Source organism: Pantherophis guttatus, chromosome 3 (assembly GCF_059756535.1).
Source record: "Pantherophis guttatus breed Tessera chromosome 3, ASM5975653v1, whole genome shotgun sequence".
Classification (NCBI taxonomy): Eukaryota; Metazoa; Chordata; class Lepidosauria; order Squamata; family Colubridae; genus Pantherophis; species Pantherophis guttatus.
In genome coordinates, this window is record NC_142065.1 from 151,095,403 (window position 1) to 151,114,201 (window position 18,799).

Sequence of the window (18,799 nt, forward strand, 5' to 3'; positions counted from 1 at the left end):
ATGTCATAGATCATAACTCATAGTTACAATCATTAATCATAAGATACAAACAACAAGTGATAACAACTACTTATCTGGATATTGCATTATTAGTCTATTCAGGAAGATCAACCAGGTAAGGAAAGAAAGAAGAATATAGTAATCAAATGCAAACTAGGTCATTCACCGTCTTGATCAAAAAGTTCTTCGCTAGTTGTGACCTGCTAAGCCAAATACTGTCTAAAAGTAATTTCTTGGGTCCTTATTACTTTGTTTCTAAGCAGGCCACACATACTAAGTTAACAAGCCCTGAATTGTCTTAAAAAAACCCTCAGCATTAAAAAGTTTGTCTTAAAGCATATATGAGGGAGAGACCTTCAGATCACTCTATACAGGTAGTCTTCACAACAACAGTAATTGGGACATTTCTATCGTTAAGTCATGCGATCATATAGTAGGACATCATATGTGCATCAGTTAGCTATGGTAATCCTGGCAGTCTCTGATTGCAATAGTTAAACAAGGATTATGGGTCATTAAGTAAGGACCTCAGATAACAACAACTTCCTGCTAGCTTCCAATATGCAAAGTCAATGGGGAAGCTGGCAGGAAGTTGCAAACCCTGATGACAAGCCTTTTCTTAGACAGCTTGCAATCATGCCAAAGGGGTTCTTAGACAGCTTGCAATCATGCCAAAGGGGTAAGTGCTACAGAATGAGGGGTGGGCAGAGCTTGGGTGCTGTGACCTGGCAGGAGCATGGGGGTTTGTGTGTACTCTGGGTGGGCACACTCTATGAAAGATGAAATTCCTGGGACCTCACACTTCATAGTGGATGTAGGAGTGACCTGTGGCCTTACCTGTCAGCTTTCCCATTGACTTTTCTTATTGGAAGCCAGCAGAGAAAGTTACAGATCACAATCATGTGACTGTGAGATACTGCAACTGTCACAAGTGAAACTGGTTGTCAAGTACTCTATAATGATGTATGAAGATGACCTTGGGAGACAAGGGGATGTTACCTAGGAAACAATTAGACAAGAAGGTGGGGGGACCAGTGGCTTAATGGTCAGAGGATGAAACTTAGGAAGGACCTCCCTTAATTCATCAGGTGGTTAAAAGTACATAGTGACAGGAACTTTGTACCTTCAAACTTGCAATATTCTATTAATACAGCTGTACAATAAAGTAGAATTAGCTCACCTAGTCATGTTCCCTGTCTGGTTTACTTGGGAGGGCTCTCATGCCTGAATTGCATTCACATGACCAGAGCAGCACTGTGATGACCAGAACTTCAAGGCCATCTCGTAAGTATCATTTGTTCAATGCTGTCATGACTTCAAACAGTTCCTGAACAAGTTGTCACTAACCTGTATTTTGCTAACATCCTAGTCATTCTATATTTGCTTTGAACCAGCAGGAAGTGAGGTTCTATATGCAAACTACTAAAGAAGATCCACAAAAGAGCAAAATATTTCTATCAACCCAAGAATATTATTCCAAGTGGGCTTGGAATAATAGTCTACAACATGAGAGGAGAAAATTGTTTTGCTTAGGATGCGAAGGTCTCCCTAGCTCCAAACCTTAAACAGAAAAGAATTGATTCCTAAGAGGATAATGATAAGAAATTGGGCATTTGTGTTATGTCAAGTAACAGCTGAAACTGTGTCTAAAAGATTGTGCAGATTAGAGCAGTGCAGTGCTTTGGATATGAAGGCAAAAAAGGGCTTCACAAAACTCTCTGCAACTCCTTGAAGCAACCACACCTATTTCCAGGATCTGCTGTTGCTGTGTGGAGAAAGCATTTGGTTTAAGGAGATACTACGAGGACTATGTTGATACCCTTGCCTTTCAAAACTGGAGTGCTGCACAACCCTGTGACAGGATATCCTGAGATATCCTAGATTTATTTATTTATTTATTTATTTATTTATTTATTTATTTATTTATTCAATTTGTATGCCACCCCTCTCCGAAGACTCAGGGTGGCTCACAATGCATTTAAAAATAGATCTATGTTGTCAGAAGCTCTTGAGATAAATTTTCATCTTCAAGAATAGAGGTTTTAGGGCTGGCCCTTATCCCCTTTGCTCTTAGTCTTGCAGACATAAATATGAGGATGAGTCTACCCAGCAGTTGTCTTTCATAATATTAATCTTGTAGTTAATTGTAAAGGGTACAGAGTGGTATTTTTGAACCTCAACAACTATAAAAATGTTCATATCCCTCTAGCTGGAGAATTCTGGGACTTGAAGTCCACACTTCTTCAAGTTGCTGAGGTTGAGAAACACTGGTTTAGGCTATCAGGTTTCTTCTCCCTGTTCTAGAACAATCTTCATTCAATCTCAGAAAAAAACTGTACAGAAACCTTTTCTGTAGATCAGGGGTGAAATGCTACTGGTTCGGACCAGTTCGCCCGAACCGGTAGTAATAAAAACTACCCATTCAGGCAAACTGGTAGTAAAAAAAAAAATGCTATCAGTTCAGACAAACCAGTATTTCCAATGATCAGCTGTGCCACATGATTTATATTCACTAGAAAGCAAGAAATCTAAATCACGCGGCACAGCTGTTCCCCCCCCTTGCTATTCTACTTACCATAAAAAAGGCTTCTTAATCCTCCTTTTTCAGTGCTGCACAGTAGCGCCTGCAGTGTGCAAGTATGCAAAGCATGCGTTTGGTGAGCACTGCACATGCACACATGCAGCGAACTGGTAGTGAAGCGAACCAGTATTAGACGTCAGAGCATTTCACCCCTGTTGTAGATGATTATAGAATGCAAATATTCCTGTTTGTAGCTTCTTCCATGAAGATGTAGAGGGAAGAACAAGTCGTCACTGGTCTATTCCCCTTCTGTGCACTGAGTCTAAAAGAATTTGAACAATAGTGATATACAGTATCACACAGCCGTCCCTGTGGCAATTTAAAGCACTTCATTAGTAATGTATCTTCACAGCAATGACTTGACAATGCTATAAATTGCTAGTGTGAAAATTCTCTGCCCATTAATTGTCATATATTTTCATTCTGTGGTTTAATGCAATAGTGAAAACCTGAATAATGTTAGGTAAACCAGAGAACTGCACGACAGCATTACACAATCTGAATCCAGGTCTTCTATTGCCAGATCACATAAGAGTTTTTTTAGAGATGTCGCATGTCCCTTCCTCAGTTAGAGACTAAAAATCCTGTGCCCACACTGCACAGTCTTAAGGATCTCTCAAGCATCTCTGCTTCAGAATAGGAATCTGAATAATCCTCTAGTACAGTGGTTCTCAACCTGGGGGTCGTGACCCCTTTGGGGGTCGAACGGCCATTTCACAGGGGTCGCCAAAGCCCTCTCTTGCCCCCCCCCCCACGCCTTCACTCACCCTCACCCTCTGCCTCTGTTGGATCGCCGGTTGCCGTTCGCTTACCCCACCTACTCCCAATCTATTGCTGCCTCCGGAGTCCCAGCTGATGGCTAGAGAGGGAAAAAAAACTTTAAATTCTTGCCGCGGGGCTTCAAAGAGCCGCCCTATTCTCAGCTGTTTTGCGGAGGGCTCTGTTGCTAGCTAGCTGCAAAGAGGTAAATTCCTGGAACAGATTTTTTTTCCCCTAGCTATGCTGAAAAAGCGAAATTGAAAGTAAGCAGGGTCTTTGCTGCAACGTGACAAAATGAGGCAGAGAGATTTCTTTTTCTTTTTCCTCACCAAAAAAGGTAGGTGCAAAAGTGCAAACAATGGGAAATTTAGGACAAAAGAGGAGGTTCAAGATTTTAAAACACACACACAAAAAAGCTCTATTTAACTAGGGAATTGTAATAATTGAGATACTATTAATTGTATATTGTGTTGAAAGCAGAAATGGTTAAGTTGTGGTTTGGAGGAGTATGTGGGGGAAATTATTTGGTTTATTATTATTGGTAAATATAATTAATTGATTTGTAAGAAATTGGATTGCATGGAAATAATTGGAATATTCATGTTCATATTGATTAATATACAAAAAAGATAGTTATATAACTAATTGATTTATATTAAAATGTTGAATTTGTATTAAACAACTGTATTACATAATTACATAATTAACCAATGTGAGGATGGATATAAAAATAGATGACAATGTGAAGGGGTATAATATAGAATAGAAGGGAAAAATTGAATTTGATTAAGATTAGAGATGAGGATGAAGGGTAATATTGGTTTTTTTAAAAAATAGATGAGGAATAAATATGGTAAAAAGGAAATATAGAAATTGTAAATTTAATTGAAATGACTAAACACTGTGTTGGAAGAAATATCCTTCTGGGTTCTGCTCCAAGTGGGGAAAAAGACACTGGAAACATGGAGACTGCTTGGAAAGATGGTTTAATGGTGGACAGGATCACATGATTTGAGTTCCTGAACAGAAAAGGGGCAGATACAGTAAATCCTCGGGTTTTTATGCTCTCTCTGGCTTTGCATTTCTTGGGGCCTCGAAAGAGTATCCTGATTGGTTGTCAGACTCCCAGGGGATGGGGGTCTTAGCTAGCCTTGCTGGCTGATGGTCACATGTGCTTCCCAGGTCATATGCTTCCCAGGTCACGTGTGGTGAGTTTCAGTTGCTAGATGAGGCCCATTGTGTTAGTTTCTGTTGCTATTGTCTTGCAAATGTCCTTTGACAAAGGATTGACTTTCTGCCTCTGGCCCATTAACAAAGGGTGGGGGGCAGGAAGGTGGGAGCTGCTTTGTCTGTAAAATATGCTTCTCCATTTCTCATCCAGGGAAATATAACATTCTGCCTTTTTAATATTTCATTCTTCTAGGAAAGGGGTGGGTGCTAACCTCCTACAACTGTTTAAATTTGTGAACCGGCCAAATACTCTGTTCAAAGAAAATATGTTGTATGTTTGTATGTGTGTTTCTAATTATTGCTATTTATTGCTATTTGTTCTCTTTTATTCTTTAAAGTTTAACAATTCATTCTTTATCTTAATATCTTTATATTTGTTTGGGGTTGGCTTTCTTCCCTTTCATCTTTTTTATTGTACAGCAATCTTTCTCCTCAAACCTACCACCGCTGTCTTTTCTTTCCTTCTTACTTTCTCTTCACCCCCCTCTTCTTCTTCTCCCTACTTCCTCTTCCTTTCTCCTTCTCCTCCTCTCTTCCTCCCTCTCTTACCCTCACTCCTACTCTAATTTCCCTTCCCTTTCTTCATCCCTCTCTATTGCTGTATCCTTTTATGCATATGGACTACTCAGAGGGCTGAAAAAGTTATTTTTGACTGGTCCTCGCACTTTTGACCAATCCTCGAATTTATGACTGTCCTCACATTTTATGTTTTTTTGCCCTATCTTATCACCATGGTGAAGAGAAGCAGTTGTGAAATGAGTGACATGGTTGTTAAGAATGCTGCACAGGCATAAATGTGAGGATGGTCATAAGTGTGAGGACCAGTCAAAAGTCCGAGGACCTGTCAGAAATGACTTTTTTCAGCCCTCTGACTAGTCCCTATACACATAGCCATGGCCATCCAGTCACATGACCAGCTAGCCACGCCCACCCAGTCACATGACCTCCAAGCCACACCCACAAAATAAGCCACGCCCACAGAACCGGTACTAAAAAAACTTAGAACCCACCCCTGGTTGGCGGTCACCACAACATGAGGAACTGTATTAAAGGGTCGCGGCATTAGGAAGGTTGAGAACCACTGCTCTAGTATAACAGGGTCTCCAACCTTGCCAACTTTAAGCTTTGTTGGCTGAGGAATGCTGAGAGTTGAGGTCCACAAGTCTTAAAGTTGCCAAGGTTGGAGACCCTGCTCTATAAAATAGGTTTCATAATAATAATTATTACATGAATTCCACAGTGAATTCACATTGCAAAGCAGTTGAATGGAACAATTATGGAATACTGTATGAAAAGGCTGAAGCTCTGAACTTTATTCACATCATGATTATACAGTAAACCCAGGAAATCAAGTAATCTGTTTACACCAAAATAATATATCTGTGTGTTTTCCTTTATTTCCTGTAAATAGCTGCATCCTTATTAGTTTTCTTTTTAATTAGGTAAGTGCATTCTTACGTCTTAACATTTTTAACAAAAGAGGGGAGAAATCAAAGTTTCAAACTAGTTTTGAAAAGTTTAAACTACTTTTAAACAGAACCTGGGAAATTACAATTTCCTTTAAGTGTCAGTTTCCATATCCCATTCCAGTGATATTCCCAATATTTGAACATGAAATGTAGAATGATCCCCTCGGTTATACCCAATTTAGTTTAAATATCTCAGCGTTCAAAGCAGACAACACAAACAACGAATGGCGAATAAGACTTTAAATCAAACTCATTACTTCATCCAAATTAACAATATTGGAAGCTAATTTAATGACTCTTCTGAGAAATAGCGCCATTAAATGAAGCTGCGTGATAGAGAACAGCATTTGCTAAGGTCAACCCTGCTATGAAGCAGGGTGTGATGATCGCTTCAGGCAGCAGATGCTGAGAGACAAGGGAAGAGCACTAAGAACTGAAGGACAGTTGACCGGGCCCCCCACAGCTCTCCTACATCTCTATGGCCTCAGCTGGACAGTTCCATTGCTAGGGTCAAAAAAGACCAGTCTGAAACCAACAGAAGGAAGCTTATGGTCCTTTGCCTAAAGTAGCAGAGCATTCTGGACAACGTGACAGCTTTTGGGTTAGCTATTTCCCCAGCTCCCAATCTGCCTCAATCTCCTTATTTGTCTCAAGAGGGGACAGTCTTTTTTTTTTTCCTTTTAAAAGTCAGTGGCACATGTCTTTCTAAAAGAAAAAAGAAAAAAGGCAAATATGTTATTTCTAAGCCTAGATAGCATATCAGTGAATACAAGAGAAAAGAAGGTACAGAAGTTAGAAGATTCAGTAACCATAGGTAGTCCTCAACTTACAACAGTTCATTTAGTGACCATTTGAAGTTACAATTTAAGTAAGTTTTTCACCCTTACCACTGTTGCAGCGTTCCCATGGTCATGTGATCTAAACTCAGATGCTTAGCAACTGATCAATATTTATGACGGTTGCAGTATCCTGGGGTCATCAGATCAATTTTTGCAACTTTCTGACAAGCAAAGTCAGTGGGGGAGCCAGATTCACTAAAAAATTGTGTTGCTAACCTAACAACTGCAGTGATTCAGTTAACAGCTGTGGCAAGAAAGGTCATAAAATGGGGTAAAATAATTGTCTTGTTTAGCAACAGAAATGTTGGTGTGGTCGTAAGTTGAGTCCTACCTGTACATAAAACAAGACAGAGATAAAAGTTGGCTTTAATTGTTTAATTATAGTTCCAGAAGTATAGGTTGAGAGAGTGAGTGAGGAAGAGGTGATCTGACTGGAAATTTAGTATCTTGGACTTAAAATTTTGATCAAATTTTCTAGTAAATATTTCTCTCCAGGTCTAAGGTCTTCTGTCGTTGCCTGCAAAGAGACCTACCTAAAATAAGGTAGCAATCATGAGGCAGAAATCCTAATTCTGTGAAAAAGCATTTGGTCTTTTGGATTGTTGGAATTTTATCATATTTTAGCTCTTGAAAGTTATCAGAGCTCATGTAGGAAAACATGTATTACTGATGATACCAAAGGAGTCTGAGTGAACACATTGCATCTAAGTTTGGTATTATTAGTTTTCATAAATAAAACCATACCATTAACAAGCCAGTGTGAAAAAGCAGTCACTGCCATCATTCAATCAATTCAATTGAAGGAAGTGGTATTTTGTACACACACACACACACACACACACACACACACACACAAAAGACGAACTTTGCACCACAACTCCAGGTCCGCCATTTTTTTTGACCTTCCTCTTTATGGACACTGCTGATTAAAGGATCACTGGGGCCAATCATCTAAATATTTTCTCACAAAAGCAGGGCAAATGTTAGCCTAAATAAATGTCATAAATCCTGACTCCTCAGTCCTCAATCCACACAGTCCTCAAAACACAAATTCTAGAAATACAACATACCCCACTCAAAAAACAACAACAAAAAAACCCCACCCAACAACAAATCTTGAAAACTTCAACAGCAACACCATTGAACTTTATCACTCAAGAAAACTCAAACAAATATGAGAGATAGATGATGCTAAAGAAGGAAGCTTTTGTTGCCGTTATTGTAAGCAGAAGTGGTCCAACCGGTTGCTGAATCTAAGTTGTTGATTGCTTTTCTTATTAGCACATCACATGTTGTGTAATTTTGTTCCTGAAATAATAAATATTATTTCATTGTTTACTCCAACACCCTTTTACATAAATCAGTAATACCCAAACGAAGTTCTGAAAATATTTAATGACAAAGAACTGCAAAAATTCAGAACATTTGAAAGGGGCAATTTTTTTTTATAAAACTACATGTTAAAATGGTAATATTAGCAATAGCAATAGCATTTAGACTTATATACCGCTTCACAGTGCTTTACAGCCCTCTCTAAGCAGTTTGCAGAGTCAGCATATTGCCCCCAACAATCTGGGTCCTCATTTTACTGACCTTGGAAAGATGGAAGACTGAGTCAACCTGGAGCCAGTGAGGATCGAACTCCTGGCTGTGGGCAGAGTTAACCTGCAATACTGCATTCTAGCCACTGGGCCACAACAGCTTAGGGAGACACAAAAGGCTTGAAGTTTAGAGTTAAATTGCATTGGAAATAATTACCTTATTATAATCAGTTGCTAGTTGTTTGTGCTTTGGTGCAAAAAGCACTGATAACCAAGAGGTGCTTTTTTTTTAAAGGGGGACCAGAGAGTTATTAATTAAAGAAGCTGTTTACCTGTTACTGCTTTTCAAGCTGTCACCTGAGCATTTGTGCAAATGGGTGATGCAGCTCTGCAGAGCCATCATTTATAGCCAAAGAGATTTTTCTAGGAAGAGCATCTCACTCTCCCTTCAATTCCTTTGTTATCACTGCAGCAAAAGCATTAGACTTCTTTGCTATTCTTGCAAGAACAGAGGAAAAACACGCATTGCTTTTTCACCCAATTTATTGCTTTGATGTCCCTTCATTGAAAAAAAAATACATTTTCCCCTTGATTACAGTTTCTACTGACAAGCAGAATGTAACTGTGTTCACCATCATGTCTTCAGATTTGTGGCAACAAGGGTACCATTTTGGTTTGAAGTGTGGGAGCGTTCTCTTTGCCTCTTGGGTCTGAGAAAAATCCATTTATTGAATTCTTGCCTCCACTGCCAACCATTTACTAAAGGTTGGTGCAATATTTCATCTTGCCTTGAGGCAGGCCTTGAAAAAAAGTGCTTTTAGCTACAGACCTGATCAACCAAAAATCTATTTAGCCATAGAAACTCCCCAGAGCTGGTTCTGGCCAGGTACATCACTCAAATGTCCAAGAGCACAAGGAACAATCAATATTATACATAGGCTTAATTTAGGTAGCTCCTGGAGTTTCTTTTGCTAAGAAGCTAGTCTATACTACTTTCATTTATAAGTCTGTTCATTTACTATCCTAAGAGGTTTTATCTGCTCCATACTGATTCTGCTTCAGTAAAACAGTTGAAGCAACTGGACAATTTATTTGCTTTTTTTCCCAGCCACTTCTCTTAACTTACTATTCCTATAATAGCTGTGTAGCTGGGAACTTTTTTACTTGAGAAAGTTTACCATGAAACAATGAGATAACGCACAGGATTGCGGAAATTCTGTGTTCTGTAGGATCACTGCCATCTGCACTTAATCCAGAGTTACGCACAGTCCTTCAGACACCGGAAGGAGCCTTGTATTGATTCAGATTATCTGTCCAGCATTATCCATTCTGATGCTAGTAACATCCAAAATTCCAGGCAGTCATTTTTCACAGTTCTACAAAATTCTGCTTCACTCTCTTAACTGAGGTTGTCAGAAACTAGCCTAGGATCTTCTTCATACAAAGCACATGCTTTAGCGTTGATTGATGATCCTCCCCACATCAGAGTAATTCTTTCAAATCTATTCTCATAAGGAGTGCTGACAGCTCAAATACTATTGACAATTTCTTCCAAAGTGGAGTTTATTGTTGAACAGAAGATCAACAGCTGCCACTCCGTTCTTCATTCACATCACATTAAGTTCATGTTTATGCATACTGATTCATTTTCACAATATTCACCTAGCTAGTATGATGAGGATACATGATGGGCTAACATTAGCTACTTGGGATGATCAGAAAGAAAGACATCTAGGATGTTATACCCACTAGATATCTAGGTGAGTGGAGAACACTTAGTAAAGGTAACCATATTTATTTTCAGAACCTCAAAGTCTATGATCAATACTTAGGAACATTCCCATCTGGCTAGAAATGACAAAAGTGAACTGGAATGATCGGAACTAACTTGGAAGCCAAAAGAAATAGCAAGGAGCAACCACATCAGCTTACCTTCTAGAAAATGAAGGTTTTTATGCGGATCCATGTTGAATTTTCTGCCAAGACATCCTTCTCTGGCAGCCATTTTGGGCCAGCAATCACAACGTGCTCTCAAAATTCCCGCATTATTCACCAACCTAAAAAGGTTACTTAAGCCTGTCATAACAGACAGATCTCACACTACCATCTGCTCCTCTTGAACACAAATTTGTCCATGTAAATTTTTAATCATGATTAAAAATCCCAGGCTGAGATTGCCAAAAAAAAAAGAAGAAGAAGCCACCAAATACAAATACGAAGCATATCATACCAATTTCCTGAATGTCAGTGCATACTGACCTCAGATTACAAACACTGGCAGATGGCCATTGCTTCAGTGTTCAATATTGGTCTGAACAGAAAATCAAGCAGTGGCCTAAGCTTATTTGGATTCCTTTATGTTGGCTTTTTAAATTATTATTATTTTGCTTCTGCACCAGCACTATAGCAACACTCACTGGTATCTATATGAACACGAAGCTTCTGTTCCTTTCCAATACAGCAAAGCTACTGGACTTCCCACAGTTTCCATATCATGCTGGGCCAAAGTTACCAAGAATCAAGGCTGGCCTCCTGGTGGGAAGACAGAAGCACATGGCCTATTTGGCTGATGTCCTTAGAAAAGTAGCAATTTTAACCGCCTTCTTGCAGGAGCCATGAAATTCCACAAAGAGTGTTGCTAATTATAGTCTAATACGGTCACTATAGTTGGCTACATGCAGAAGGAAACCCGTGATTAACTGCACTCCAAAGAAGTCCCTCTATCTACAATCCAAGCACATCTTAGCCCTGGAGCAACTCTGGAGTGAATGCGTACATCCACCCAAATGCTGAACTTTTCTTAAATGCATCCCATTGTTAGGGCTCTCCGAATTTCAGTGCCATCGGCGCCTTCAAAGGTTCCATAGAGTTAGGGTTTCCACTTCTTTTCATTTGTTGGTAATGATGGCCCATCCACAGCACAGCTGTGCAGAGCAAACAGGAACAAGGATTCCCATTACCCACTGTTCTCTTATCTCTGTTGATCTTTTGGCGTGGAAGTTTGGCCGCACAGTATGTTGCTGGTTCAGAGGATGTGGTGACATTTTCCTGCCACGGTTGACAAAGTTCTTTACAAAGCTCTCTCTCTCCCTCTCTCCCCCCACTACCATCCTCTCCCTCCTCCCTTTTTTTTTTAAAAAAAGAATAAAATAAAATAAATGGCATTTCCTTCCGTGAAAAGCCAGCCTAATTTTTCTTGGAATAATGTACACTTCAAAACTTATCACTGACAAATGGATAGATAATGTTAAAACTATTTTATGATTCAATTATCCTGAGCAGCAAAGGGGTCGTCTTCAGGCATGGTGAGCTAATGCTGCTTGCATCTTCTTTGTTTCGGGGACATAGATTTTTGTCAGCCAAAGGGTAATTGTGGTTTTGTTCTTTAAGATCTGCTTGTATAGTCAAAGTATATCGCAAGTCCCACTTTCTGCCCAGTTGTACTATATCTCACCTTTTATTCATTAGGGCAGGAGAAAATATTCCTAGCATGCTACTGAAACAATCCAGAAGCGATATTGGTGCAAAGCGATTGATTTGCACCAATGGCTTACTTAAGTCTGTCCAGACTAATAATTCTGGATGCAGTCTTGCTTGCAAAATGTAATGCAGGTTGGCCACAGCAGTTGTTCCTTAGTGTCTATGGAGATTCTCAGTCATCCAGTTCATGGTTGTCCCAGAGGTGCTTTTTCAAGAGGCAACTGGACTTTCTGGTTTTTCTTTGAAGATGTTTACCTTCTCATCCATTCTTCAGCTCTGAAGAAGCTTCTTGGATGGGAAGCAAAATGTCTTCAAAGAAAAACCAGAAAGTCCAGTTGCCTCTTGAAAAAGCCCCTCTGGGATAATTGTTCCTTAGGTTTATTTGAACAAGCAAATCTTCACAAAGTAGGCATATTGCCACTCAATAGAATCCCTTGGCTTGCATTATATAGAACCTATGGTAACATCCGGGTAAGATTTCTTCAATGCCAACACTAGTACAGAACAAGCCTTAATTCTGTTTCTTACCCGCATAGAGAATCTGTCTCTATCCAGATCTTTTACAGTTTTTAGTTTCTATTAAAAGCCTTCTTCTACAATTCTGGACAAGGGGTTCTTGGAAGAAGCATATTGATGACTTGAATCATCTTCCCATTGCAAATGAAGACCAATGATACTGTCGAAGCGCTACCTAATATTGAAAACTTTCCAGGCAATCTCAGGAAATCCCCTGAACCCACTATTAGAGGATAAATGAAACATCCTGCAAAACATAAGCAACACTAATGTGTCTATCTAAGATAGATTTACCTTTCCCATTTCTGAAAGCAAAGATTCAGTTATACACATCATTCATAGTGATTCAAACTTCTGCTCTTTTTATAGATCCTGAGACATTCAATTAAATCGAAAGCTTCACTCATTCAACAAAGTCCTGTTTCAATGGTTTTGGGGTTTCTTCTTGCCCTGTAAGATATTGGTTCTTTCTTCTATCCTTCACTGATGACTAAAGCAGTTCACTATTGCTGGGGGAAATGCTAAAAATGATTATAATGTACCAATTGCTATTTCTTCTTCTTGATAATTCTGCTTCCTGCTGCCATATCCTTCCTCGCCCTTAGTTATGATTCAAAGAATGGTCTCACCTAACTTAGTTTGTCAAGTTACAATCATCAAGGCCTAAGATAATAGATGAGCAGAATGATTAAGCCCCATACATTTTTTTTTAGAATTGCCTCATTCAATTCTTTCTTACCAGGCTTTCTATTCTACCTATAAATACCCTTTTACAATTCAAATCAGCTTGAGTGAGAGACTTTATGTTCTAACATCTTTTATGGTCTCCAACGCTGGCAACTTTAAGACTTGTGGACTTCAACTCTTAGAATTCTTGAGCAAGCTGGCTGAAGAATTCTGGGAGTTGAAGTCCACAAGTCTTAAAGTTGCTAAGGTTGGAGACCCCTGTTCTAAGAAATGTCTCACTTAGCTCACCAATTCCCTTCAGCCTTTTTTAAAATACTCTGGCAGACAAATATTGTATACTGTGAACCCAACTGTAATATGTTGAATATATATTTTGAAACGATAGAATTTCTTGCAGATTTCTTAAAATAAACAGTAGTACATTTGCCCAATTTCTTTTGTTTCCACTTCCATTCTGCTTTTTCTTCTTCTGCTTTTTTACAATTTTTAAAAAGCTGCCTTCTGTATCAGCACATGAAAAGAGATAGGCCAAGCTTCCTATCTTTCTCAATTTTCAGCTGTTTTGGAAATATGAATCAAATAAACAGCAATATATAACATTTCACACCAGCCTAGGAAAAAAATAGGCCAGGTAAATAAAAGGAATCCTCACTTTGAAGAGAAATAGTTGTTGGAGCTGCTTTTATAATGGCTTAGGGTAGGGTCTCCAACCTTAGCAACTTTATGACTTGTGGACTTCAACTCCCAGAATCCCTTAGCCAGCCTAGGAATTCTGGAAATTGAAGTCCAGAAGTTGCCAAGGTTGGAGTTCCCTGCCTTAGGGCATATCCCACGGCATCCTTAAATTGCTCATGCTGGCTTGATTCTAACATGGCTTTAAACAATTCTGTTTAGACTGAGACCCTTTGGTAATAGTTTGCAACATTTTCAATCCAAGGAGAAGACTACATACATGTGCTCAATTTATGACCACAACTGAGCCCATTTCTGTTGCTAAATGAGGCAGTTAAGCGAATTTTGCCCCATTTTAAGACCTCCAGTCACTTGAGATAGAAGGGTTTATTGTGAAAATTATGAAACAGTACATTACTGGACTTACTCAAAAAAAAAAGAGTCCAGAGAAAAATAAATATTTCAGGTTTAAAAAAATGATAATTAATAAAAATATATTGCTACCGTGCTTTGAATGAACAATCTTCTGTTTACAAAGCAGCTGTTATAAACGCTAAGCAATTATAGTAAAGTTATCTCTAGAAAACAATAAAGACTAACCCATTGGGGGCACATATTCCTGCCTTCAATGACCTGGTTGACTAGTAAAGACTCACAAAAAATGCACTAGCCAAAACGGAAGAGCAACATGACACAAAGTCACATTTGTGATGGGAATGGGGTAAGTACAGAGTGTCCTCATCTGTTCAAGCTCTCAAAAATGGTTGCTAGTCCCTTGTGATGACATAGCAGCTGGCAGTGCAGATAACCTTTTAGGCTCTTTACCTTCCATATTTTCTTTGTTCACATAGGAAGAAAAGAAAAGAAATAACCTTTAATTAAAACGAATTGTATGAACACACATACTTTTTATCATATATACACAGCATGCCTAGGAAATACGAAGCCATATGATTGAATTCATAAAAAGAAATTCCATATGCCATCCGGACCCATCTGTTAGCCTAAGAATATACATACACACACATAGTGCCACTAACAGATGCCAGTTCAAGATTTGTTCTTAAAAGCATACTTATAAAGAGATTTTGTAATTATTTAAAATGTTCTGGAAAATCCTTTTACATTTATACTACATCCCAAATTCTTGGTTTTTTTTAACTCTCTTCAGAGAACTTGTCAACTGCTAATTCCCTTTTAAAATTACTTGAGTTTGGATATACTATATATAAACATAGATTAATGTCTAGCTAAGTAAGGAGGAATCAAGTTATATTTTGCAACTTGGAATCTCAAAGCAGAGAGAAACGATGCTTCTGATGGCTGATGCCAAAGGCTGAAAGCGGTTACAATGCGAGCCTGTTATCTCTTAAACTAGCCCACTCTTCTGCCTCTGCGTATTAGTCCCGAAATAAGATGTGATTGTCAATTTATATATGTGGATCTGGAGGGCAACATCCAAATTTTGAGTAAGGCAGCAAAAATTGATTGGCTGACCCTGTGACATATCTCATTACAATATGTAGAATTGGAACCACGGTTATTTCTTTTTTGCTCCACTCCCTAGTATTTTTAAAAGACAGATCCTGAATTCTATCAAGATGGAAATCACTTACATATTAGACCTGAAGCAGAAAATGAGAGGGGATAGTTGCCCCCTCCTTTCCTATCAGGTTCGAAGTCTCTTTGGAATCGGTTTTTAATTTATCAGCATCTTCCTTGAATTAAAATACTCAGATGTACACCTGCTGCTTCGAACAAAGTCTCCTCAGTGTGATCAAAATGGCCCAATTACTTCCTGAGTCTTGAAGGTAAATCTTATATTAACACCTCCTAAATTCTTCAGGGCTTTGCTATATTTTCCGCACCTCAGAATATTGGAAATTACAGAGAACCTTCTCCCATTGTGTGGTCATTGCACCACCGTCTCAATATTCTAAAGCCCCACCATGACAACAAAACAATATAAAGAAATTAGAAGCAAAAACAATTTCATAACATTTTACACAATCCTATGGCTTTAAGACTCCACCCAAAGTAATATTAGTCATATTGGAAATCTGTATGGATATTGTTCTATGACAATCATCCTGCGCTTCCTAACAATATTTCTGAGCAAAGATTTAGCAATAAGATATATACACACTAAGAGGCATAAGAAAAGACCATGATCATAGCTAGCACCCTTGTCCTCAATGTATGGAAAACCTGCTTATACTCATGAATAGCCAGCAAACACTTAATTAACATGCAATACTTCAAAATGCCACACAAGAACACACACACAAGGGACATATGTTCAAATTAACCAAAAATTTGAAGTCCTTTCAGATTGCTATTTCAGAGGCAGGTGAAGACCAAATATGCCACTACTAAATCAAGCAAAAAATAAACTTGATTCTTTATCTGGATGCTTTTCATCCTTCAGTTCTACTCTTCCAGAGTCTCATGTAACCTGAAAAGTATTTGTCACTAAGATTGAAGATGGCCATGTAAAAAATATTCTTCCTTTACTGCACTAATGGATAAATAACATTAAAATGTCTGGCATAAACAGTTCTTTAAGATGATGCTATGCCTGACAAGTTGAAATCTCAAAGCATGATTGAAGTGTAACATGAGTGAAAAATAAAATGGAATGCATTATGAATAGAGGAAGATCTGGATAAATATGTCCAGCAAAATGACTGGCAGGTTCAAACTTCAAATCTCAAAATACAGCTGTAGAAGAAGGGCAGAATCTGACCATCAAACAGAATCAGTTATCAGGCTCTGCTGTTTCTCATTTTCTATAGTTAAGAATCTATTGTTAGGCTCCCCAGTTCCCCTAAAAGAACTCCAAGTAATGACCTGCTATCAATTGTCCAAAAAGCAGCAATGAACTGCAGTTGATCTGATTGCTAGCTTCTACAGAAATTTGCTCCCTTTTATATCAAACATCCCATCTGAATGGAAGCCATGGCATACACTCTAGTCATATTTTCACTGAAAATAACACCACTACCCAAGTCCTCCCTGAAGTGCAAAATGGTGCCCTTTGCCCAGATTAGATGGCTGGACACCTCATGTTCTTGGAACACAAATATATTTGAACTCTTGCCCTAAATTTGTTCAAACCATTATTGAATAAGCCTCCCACCTGCAGTCACCTTACCAATCCTTTATTTTTTTTTTCTACACTAGATTAGCATCTGAGCTGGGAGGAGAGCTGGCAGTGAGTATCTTTAAACAGGTGGTGTAAACACTGGAGCTGGATAAGAAGGGTAGACAGAGTCAATGGAAGGCAGCACCAGGAAGTCTCTTATGTTGATAGAGAAAGTTTACTTCAAGGTGCATTTGACAATCTCTGGGATTTTTCTTGAACTGTAACAAGGGGTGTGTGCATGACACAGAGGTGAGTCTGTGTAGCTATGTATGATAGATGGGAGGAGTCAAATAAGATTATTTGTAAGATGCTGCTATGGGTTATTTCCTCCCTCCCCCCAAAAAACCCTGTAGGATTATTTATTTAATGATTGTCAAAGCAAATCTATTTTTTAAAAAAAGCCACAAAGTGGAGGAAAAATAAGAGTGGATGAAGCAACCATAGAAATACTGATCGTACCACCAAGTGTGCTTGGTTTGTCACAATATTCCAGGGCAGTCAATAGCCTGAGAAGCCTAATTTTGCACTTTCTCCTTACAATATTAGAATAACAGAATAAAAGTTAAAAGAGCTGAGATGGCGCAGTGGTTAGGGTGCAGTACTGCAGCTACTTTAGCTGACTGCTAGTTCAGCAGATCAGCGGATCAAATCTCACTGGCTCAAGTTTGACTCAGCCTTCCATCCTTCCGAGGTGGGTAAAATGAGGACCCAGATTGCTGGGGGCAATATGCTATTTAGTATACTGTTTTTGGTGTAAGCTGCCCAGAGTCCTCAGAGAGTGGGAGGCATAGATATGAATAATAAAATAAAATAAAATAAAAATGAAAGGGACCTTGATGTCTTCTACTCCCACCCCTGCTTAAGCAGGAAATTCTATATCATTTCAGACAAATAGCTATCCAATCTCTTCTTAAAAACCTCCAGTGTCGGCGCACTCACAATTTCTGAAGGCAAGCCGTTCTACTGATCAATTGTTCTGTCAGGAAAGTTCTCCTTAGTTCTAAGTTGGTTCTCTCCTTGATTAATTCCATTCACTGGTTCTTGTCCTATCTTCAGGTGCTTTGGAGAATAGGTTGACCCTCACCTCTTCTTTGTGGCAGCCCCTCAAATATTGGAACACTGCTATCATGTTCACCCCTAGCACATATTGACTTGCTCTTTCTCCAGGCTGTGATTTACATAGCCTTTTCCTGTGGTTTCCCTAATGCAACACTCAAAGGAGATTGAAGAAAGGCATGGCAATTCATCATTATACCAGCAGCTCTATCTATCACCACAGCAAAGGCAGAGCTGTGAAAAGTTGTAGCGTTAACCTTCAACAAGCCCAGGTATTAATTACAGAAACCATGAATTTAACGCCAAGGCAAGAGCATCTAAAACTGTTGGAAGCAAAAAATCAAAGTAATAAGGGAACCCAGAACAGAGACCTGTTAAGCACTCAGGGCTTAATATTAGAACATGGTTTGGCCAAGATGTGATTGATACATTTTGGGCCTGTCTGTAGGAAAACCTGTTTGTTTGGCCAAGAATACCAAGGGTCACTCTCCCAAAAGTAGTTTGGACTAGGGCAAAAGAATGAATGGTACAGGGGGAAAAACTCAGTTGGACTTAATTTAATGTTAGTAGGATTAATCTCCAGGTACTTAATAATATTGTTACTCCTCTCGTGTCAAAAAGTCATTTAGGAACGGGAAGGGGGTCCAGAGAAAGCATGGAAGGTCACACTTTGTGCATTAGCTTTAAAGAAGTATTTGTAGAGTGATTAACTATTTATACTTCTGCTGTAGCATTGCTCCAGATCAGTATGGTTTATTTACATCAGGGGCTTCCAAACTTGGCAATTTTAAGACTTTGGACTTCAATTCCCAGAATGCCTTAGC

General features: G+C 38.9%; 1 long non-coding RNA gene across 1 annotated transcript in view; it reads left to right on the plus strand.

Moving 5' to 3' along the window:
- Positions 1–1,017: 1,017 nt before the first annotated feature.
- Positions 1,018–18,799, plus strand: part of LOC117672351 (uncharacterized) — a 38,832-nt gene continuing 21,050 nt past the window's right edge. The window contains exons 1-2 of the long non-coding RNA XR_004593187.2: positions 1,018–1,088; positions 1,214–1,284. This is a non-coding gene — a long non-coding RNA (uncharacterized LOC117672351). The remainder of the gene's footprint in view (positions 1,089–1,213; positions 1,285–18,799) is intronic.